Below are 8,429 nucleotides of genomic sequence, written 5' to 3' on the forward strand. Positions count from 1 at the left end.
GTGTAGGTTGCAGACACGGCTCAGATCCTGCGTTGCTGTGGCTCTGGTAGGCAGGTGGCTACAGCTCCGATTCGACCCCTAGCCTGGGAACCTCCATATGCCGCAGGAGCAGTCCAAGAAATGGCAAAAAGACAAAAAAAAAAAAAAAAAAAAAAAAAAAGAATAGTGAAATTAATGTTTTTCTTTTTTCTCCTTCAACTTGATTATGATACAGTCATATTATCTTTCTAATAGAAGGAATAAATAACAGCAAAATGACATTTAATATTCTCCCAGATTAAAAATCCCTGGAGTTCCCTGATGGCCTAGTGTTTAGGGATCTGGCATTGTCATTGCTATGGCTCGGCTCACTTCTGTGGTGCCGGTTCCTTCCCTGGCTCGGGAACTTCCATGTGCCCTGGGCGTGGCTTAAAAATTACTTTATTAGAATTACCATGACCTCTCCATTATAACAGTGATAATAGTGACACTCCTCTCCCCTACCCCTGCTCACTCTCACCAATATCTTCCTCTCCCCTGACTTACCACCTAAATGATTTATGATGGAACAGAACAAGGTGGAAAAGATAGGTTTGGAAGGAGAGAAGGGGTGGTGTTTAACCATGAGATGTACATTTATTCATTTAGAAACACTGAATAGTCTGATGGTCGGCAATTGCCTGGGGTCAGGACACAGCAGTGGGGGAGGGTCACAGAGCCCTCAAGTCAGAACCAACTGCAGGACCCTAGGGTTCCCCATCCTGGATGCCCAGAGATCATGTGACCAAGCAACATAGCAGTCAATCCAGGAAGGACTTACAGGACAGGGAGAGGCTGAAACACCTCTTCTGTTCTATCATGAGGTCTTATAAACTTGTCCCTGCACCTCCCGGAATAAGGAGAGAAACAGAAAGACTAATGGGTTCATTTTAAATGACTGTTTAAAATGGGAAGAAATTACTTTTAAGTGGTAGGATCAAGTGTTTTCTGTTGTCACTGGGAAGAGGGTGTGAGAATAAGGATGAGGTCAAAGAAAGATGTGTTTTGCATATGTCTGATCAGTGTCTCCTCAATTTATACCTGCTATACATTTTATTATCTTTTTAAAATTAATGAGCACTTACTATATACTAAGCATTAGATCAGGGATGACTTGTTCATAGAAAAGTGTACTTATAACAGAAGTATGGAGACTGGCTTTACATGAGGTCAGAGGAGCTCCTAAACTATATAAATTTTTGAGAAAAATGAAATACAAAGGCCAGTTATATTATTTATCATTTAAAATGGAATTACTTACAGGGAACACAGTAATCTGTTGTGTTACTAATGCAAAAGCCCCTAAGCTAAATCAGCTTTCAGGTTTTCAATGCAAAGAATGATCTTGAAGCCTGAAAACTAATAGCTAAATTCTGAACAAGTGCTGTTAAATTCACTTCAACAGTATCAGCAAGAAAAATGTGGCTTTGAAAGTCATTTAAAGAAATAATATCTCTGCATCATGCAGAAAAAAATGATGTGCAGGAAAAATAAGATTATTACCTCTTACATTTTATTTCATGATAAAACTTCTGATGGCATTGCATCATGAAGTCAGATTGGGAGGGGGATTCATTGTTAAAATCCAGATACAGATTCAAGAACAGATGCAATTTCTTTCCTTCTACATAACAAATATTACAAAACAGCTGTCATATGCCAGGCACTGGTTCCCAAATGGTAAACAAAATGTAGACTACTAGGGAAGTTAAAAAGAGAATTCCTTTTCTCAGAAAAATAGATATTGCGCATGTGCATTGGCTGAACTTTTATCTCAGATGAACCAAGTTACATCCCACTTCAGATATATTCCTTGTTCTTCAGAAACCTCCACTTACTCCACATCAAAAAATATCTTCTCTGTCAGAGACCTTACTGGCTACTATCAGAAAAAGCTTCAGTTTACAAAGTTTCAGTATACATCAAATTTTATTCCATTTCAGAAAAGAGAGAGAAAAACAGCACTAAAAAGATCACTGAATTCATTTATCTGTAATAAACATCAGGGCGGCGCCACAAAAAGCATGATAGCCTTCTTGGGAAAATTTCTGGAGACATCTCAAATGAGCTGTGGAAATATATGAAATGAAATTGGAGAGATCCAAAATTTAAAGAACTTATTTCAACTGCCTCGAAGAAGCTTGGCTATGCTTTCTTATCATAAGCTTATAGCCATTTAAATAGAGTTACGTTTAATTGCATATTTCACCTGTAAATCGCATTTGAGCTTAAGGTAGTTGATGATGACTCGGAAGAAAGGTTCGTGATTGAATAATATTCCTCACGCTCTCACTAACAAGTCCAGCAGATGTGTAGCTAGCATTTGAGTTTTGAGTTTTCCCTTAGTTCAGATTAAGGGCATTTTAGTTCTCTTCAAGACACTTAGTGGCTCCATGGTTACTGTAGTGTGAAAAGTCTAAGATCACTGCTTTGGAAGAACTGGCTTGAGTTCAGTGTCACCGTTATCTGTTATTCAACCTTTCTAATCTTTTTTAGCCTATTTGAAAAATTCTTTTCCATTATGACTTATTAGAGGATATCGAATGTAATTCTCTGTGCTATCTAGTAAGACTTTATTGTTTATTTATATATGGTAGTTTTTAGCTGTTAATTCCGAACTTCTAATTTATCCCTCCATACCCTTTCCTTTTGGTGACTATAAGTTTGTTTTCCAAAGTCTGTGAGTTTATTTCTGTTTTGTAGATAGATTCATTTGTGCCGTATATTAGATTCCAGATATAAGTGATATCATATGGTGTTCATCTCTTTCTGACTGACTTACTATGAGAATCTCTAGTTGCATCCATGTTGCTGCAAATGCCACCATTCTTTTTTATGGTTGGGTAGTATTCCATTGTGTGTATATATACACACACATACACACAAATATATATCACATCTTAATCCATTCATCTGTTGATGGACATGTAGGTGTTTCCATGTATTGGCTATTGTGAATAGTTCTACAATGAACATAGGAATGCATGTATTTTTTTAAATTACAGTTATGTCTGGTTATACGCCCAGGAGTGGGATTGCTGGATCATACAGCAACTCTGTTTTTAGTTTTTTGAGTAATCTCCATACTGTTCTCCATAGTGGCTATACTAATTTATATTTCTACCAACAGCGTAGGAGGCTTCCTTTTTCTTTACATCCTTTCCAGTATTTATTATTTACAGACTTTTTGATGGTGGCCATTCTGACTGATGTGAGGTAATATCTCATTGTCGTTTCGATTAGAATTTCTCTAATAATTAGTGATGTTGAGCATCTTTTCATGTGTTTATTGGCCATCTGTATGTCTCTTTGGAGAAATGTCTGTTTAGGTCTTCTGCCCATTTTTTGATGGGGTAGTTTGTTTTTTTTTTTTTGTTACTGAGTTGTATGAGGTGTTTGAATATTTTGAAAATCAAGCCTTTGTCAGTTGTATCATTTGCAAATATTTTCTCCCATTCTGTAGGTTGTCTTTTTATTTTGTTTATGGTTTCCTTGTTGTGCAAAAGCTTATAAGTTTGATTATAACCTCTCCAATCTTTAGCCATAAAATGGAATTCTTCCAAGGAACAAGCAAATGAAATCATGTATAGATGCTTTGTATACTATGAAGTATTAAATAGATATATCGTTTTGTAAGTATATGTTTTGGAAGATAAGTTTATATTGAATAAGTTGTAATCTCAAGTTAGATGACTCAAAACATCTGGTGTTATATCACATGGAGGTAAAAATCCTACTATTATATAGAAACAAATATTTGGGGAATCCAATAAATAAAATAAATTTATTAAATTTGCCAAAGCTTAAATCAAAAGAGAGTAAAGGGAAAAATTAGAGTTCAAGACTAATTATCAGTTCCAAGGGGGAAAAAGTTACCTGTCAATCTTTAATAGCTAGCAGGTTTTAAAACTAGTCAAATGTAGCATAATAATAAAACTTCATTATGTTGAAACCATGCTGATATTATATGCAAATGTACAATCAAGCGTTAAAATGATGGTAATTCTCATAATGAGATGACTAAGTGCTAAAGAACTAATATTTCATTCTTGCCGCATCTTTTCATTATTGTAAGATTTTTTGACCTTGAAATAATATAGTTCTATCAAATTAAACCTATATTTTATTATAATAGGTCTATATGATATTGATATTTATTTGTATTTTAAATTGATATACAATGTGTTAATTTTTGGTAGAATGAAGAAAAATAATGGGATTAGGTCCATTGATTTCTCCAATTTGTATAAAAACTGTTTTTTAATCTTTCATTAAAAAATATTAATTTGAAAACACCATTTCTGAAGATTAATTTCTTCTATAACCACATGTAACATTAACAGAACATGGAACCCAGTTAGATGTGCAATCCAATACCACATTTATATTTATACCCTTGATCAAACCAGAGGACTCAAGTACATACTGTTGTGTAATATGTTGCTCTTATAATAATGTATACTGTCTGCCGAGTACAATATGTTTTGTTTTATGTCTCTTGCCAGCTTAGTTGAGGGATTTCACTATGTAATGGCTCCGTCAAATCAATTCTGTCCTTCTGGTTCTGTGCCGTGTGACAGTATGACATCCAGAGCTTATTCAGATGAGCAGAGAGCAAATGAATTTCCTTCTGCTCCTCTGTTGAAGAGGAGAGAACATTCTTCAACCTGTAAATGCTGAGTGAGCATCGTACTATTTTTCACGGTAGATGAATTTCAGCACCCTCTGTTCCTAAGGGTGCGGAGTCCAGTGCAAATCACACTGGTCCTCTCTTATATTTGCACAGAGGTCAAAGCAAGTTCAAAGGACTCCCCCCTCCCCCGCCGCCCCCAACATCCTACCCCAAGGAAATGGGAAGCCTCCAAATGGCCAGGTGAAATAAAAGACTGTGTAACAAGGGGCCTGCAACCTCTGGGAACTTGTCTTGGTGGCTGGGGTTAACTTGGGGTGCATGGCGGGTGGGGTTATGGGTTCATTTTAAGACAAAGCCACTCCCTTTCCCCCTCAGGCTACTTCTCAGAGTCCTTCCTCACCACAGAATTTAGGACCAAAAAAGCACAAAGCAGTCACCTCAGGAACTTCAAGTCATAGGGACCACACTTGGACAGGGCCAGCTTCGAGGGCCTGTGATCTTTACAGTCGCCAAGAGCCCCAGGCTTGGAAGAGCCCCACACTGGGGATAATGCTCGAATGCCTCGATCTTGAAATCTTTTCAACAAGGTGCTCCACTTCTTTGGGCATGTACACATAGTGTATACAGAGCCACAAAGCATTTTTAACACAAGAAAATATCGGTAGCTTAACTTACAGCTTTCTTACCAGCGATAAAGGAATCCAAGGATTTTAGGGCAGGAAATAATTAGGCTGAGATTAAAATGAGCCCAATTTTTAATAGAGATTAAATTTAAGTGCACTGTGATACTGCACTTCCAGAGTACTCTTCCAGGACATCAGTGCTTTCTCCTTTCCCTCCAGGTTGATTAGAGTATTTGGAGATAGTAAAATGTGGTTTGCTAGACATTTCAAATAGAAGTCACTATAGGGTTTTTATTTTATTTTATTTTATTTTTTGGTTTTTAGGGCCACACCTGTGGCATATGGAGGTTCCCAGGCAAGGGTCTAATCGCAGCTGCAGCTGCTGGCCTATGCCACAGCCACAGCAACACTGGATCTGAGCCCCATCTGCGACCTACACCACAGCTCACGGCAATGCTGGATCCTTAACCCACTGAGCAAGGCCAAGGATTGAACCCACAACCTCATGGTTCCTAGTTGGATTCGTTTCTGCTGCGCCATGATGGGAACTCCTATTTTATTTTATTTTATTTTTGGAGGTGCGAGAAACTGGGTGCAAGCCAAGGTGTTGGATAATTTCCGATCTGTTAATACTGAGGGATGGTGCCTGACCTACCCAAAGGTGTGAGGATGGAAAGGTTTCACAGCATCTCTTAGCATCTCCTTATCCTGTGATGTTTGTCCTCCTTCCCTCTCATCCTAAAAATGGTTAGATTCCTGGAAAACTTATATGTAAATCCTTCCCCTTCCTCTGCCACATGATTTGAGCCAAAAGTCTATATCCTATTTCTGTGTGACTTTGTTCTCAGTTGACTTTCATGGTTAGAAAACTATCTGATAATCAACCCCTGTTACATTATTAGCTAGGAATAACTTAAGGTATGACTGCTACTTGGGGTGCTCTGTATTTTAGTATTTAATACCACAAAGTCTTACAGATGCAAAGGAATGAATTTCTCCCAGAGCCACTGTGAAGCCAGTGGATACTTCTTGGAGGCCTCCAATGGCACCAGAGAGCTGCCATTGTGTTTGCTTGTAAGAGCTGCCTGTGACAGCCATGTGTGGCTGGGAGACAAAAGAACCTTCTGACTGTCCATTTAGTTCATGCCCCGCTTGAATAACTCAGTAGCTCATCCCAACTAGTGATTCAGATGCTGTCCCACTTAGGGCAGATGCCAACCTACAGACAAACTAAGGTACTTTACATAACCCCAATACTTCCTCCCCATCCTCTGTGCTGACTTTCCCTCTCAGGCCACTGAGAAAATAAAAGTAATTATGAGAGAGCTTTCACAAGCTCCCATTACATCACGCATTTGCCAGAAAGCTGCATTCCCGTTTACTCTGCCCTCTCTTCTTACTGATGATTAACTGTCCCAGTGCCTGTTTAAAGTCATTGGATCCCATTATCACTCATCTTCCCACAGTCATCACTCCAGCAATTCACCCCTTTCTTCTGGATCATTCTCATCAGCAAATAAATCTGCCATGAGCAGAAGCTGGCTTCTTGCCTCTCATTTCCCCTCAATTGAACTTCAGTCAAGTTTTTATCCCCAGTCACTCCACTAAAAGCGCTTCCTGTCAAGCTCACCAGTGGCCTCCATGCTGCTCAACCCAATGGTTTGTTCTCAGGTTTCGCATCACTGACGGGGACTTCTGAAGCGGTTCATTGCTCCCTTCTCCTGGAAACACTTTCTTCCCTTGGCTTCCAGGACCCCACACTCCTCCCTCACCACCTGCTCCTTCTCACATCCTTGCTGACCTCTCCCCACCTCCTTGTCCTCCTAACTAGGTTGTGCACTTGAGGAAGTGACCTTGGACCATTTTTTCTTCTGAATCTACATTCACTCCCTTGACCATCGCATCTAGTCTCATGGCTTTAAATATCAACTATATGCGAAATACTCCCAAATCTTTCTCTGGAACTCTAGACCCCTCCAACTCTTTTTAACTTCAGAGCATCTCACAACTAACCCTGGTCCCCCTTCCAAATCCCTTCCTGTCCCGGTTTCCACTGGTCTGTCCTCAGCAGACCAGCCAATGTGATTCTATTCAAACATGGGCAGATCACATTGCTCTTCTGTTTCAAACTCTCCAATGGCTTCTGGTCATTCTCAGAATCAAAGTCAAGGTCTTGCTATGAATAACTGGGCCCTAGAACCCCCTCTTTGCCCTCTCTCCCTAGCGCTCACTCTGCCTAAACCATGCTGGCCTTGTAGCTGCTCCTTCTCCTGCCTAAGACCTTTTCATTTGCTCTTCTTCAGCCCAGATTGCTCTGTCCCCAGATATCTGCATGGATGTTCCTTTGCCTCTTTCAAGTCTTTGCTAAATGTTATCTTTCTCACCTGGGCCTTCCTTGACCACTATTAAAACTGCAGTGCCCCTTCCTATCTGTCTTCCCTGATTTAGCATTCTCCATGGTACTATCTCTTTCTGCCTCTAGGTGTTTCTGAGTTACTGTTTTATCTGTCTCCCTCACCTCCAGAAGGTAAGCTCTATGAGGGATAAGATCTCTGTCATCTGCAGTATTCAGGGCCCAGGTCAGCACCTGAAGACACAGTACGTGCTCAATATACACTTAAGTGTAGGATGCTCTTTCTACAAAAATAAATAAATAAATAAATAAATAAACAAATAAACAAACTTGGCCTACACGTGACTTTCAGAAACCCAGACTTCAGTTTTCCAGATAGGGATCAGATCTGTGACAGAGGATCTGTCTTTCTCTCAAGCTTTTCTTTACAAATCTAAGGAAGGGCTGAAAGGCAGGCTCTCCTGCTTGTGTGGTGGGTGGGGCTTTCAATAGGAGTCCCTCACTGTCCAGTCAAACCACCTCCTCTTGCACTTTCAGCCCAACAGGTGAAATTGAGATGTTCTGCTACATTTTTACTATTTGTTCACAGGTAGTCTTTTTACTCAGTAATTAATACATAGCTTTGTTTCCCATGAAATGCCTCTTTTAAAGTATTTTATAGTAATGATTAAGCCGATCAATTACTTGCAGCAATAAAATAAAGATTGGAATACTATCATATCTAGCATTTATTCTACTTTCTATCCATATTAAATAACTTCACATTGAAAATAAATAGTTGCCGCCCACTGCAATAATATAT

At 39.2% G+C, this 8,429-nt stretch overlaps 1 protein-coding gene across 1 annotated transcript in view; it reads left to right on the forward strand.

Moving 5' to 3' along the window:
- Positions 1–8,429, forward strand: part of LOC106508909 — a 62,179-nt gene that overhangs the window by 12,424 nt on the left and 41,326 nt on the right. The gene's annotated exons all lie outside the window — the stretch shown is intronic.

Source organism: Sus scrofa, chromosome 1 (assembly GCF_000003025.6).
Source record: "Sus scrofa isolate TJ Tabasco breed Duroc chromosome 1, Sscrofa11.1, whole genome shotgun sequence".
Classification (NCBI taxonomy): Eukaryota; Metazoa; Chordata; class Mammalia; order Artiodactyla; family Suidae; genus Sus; species Sus scrofa.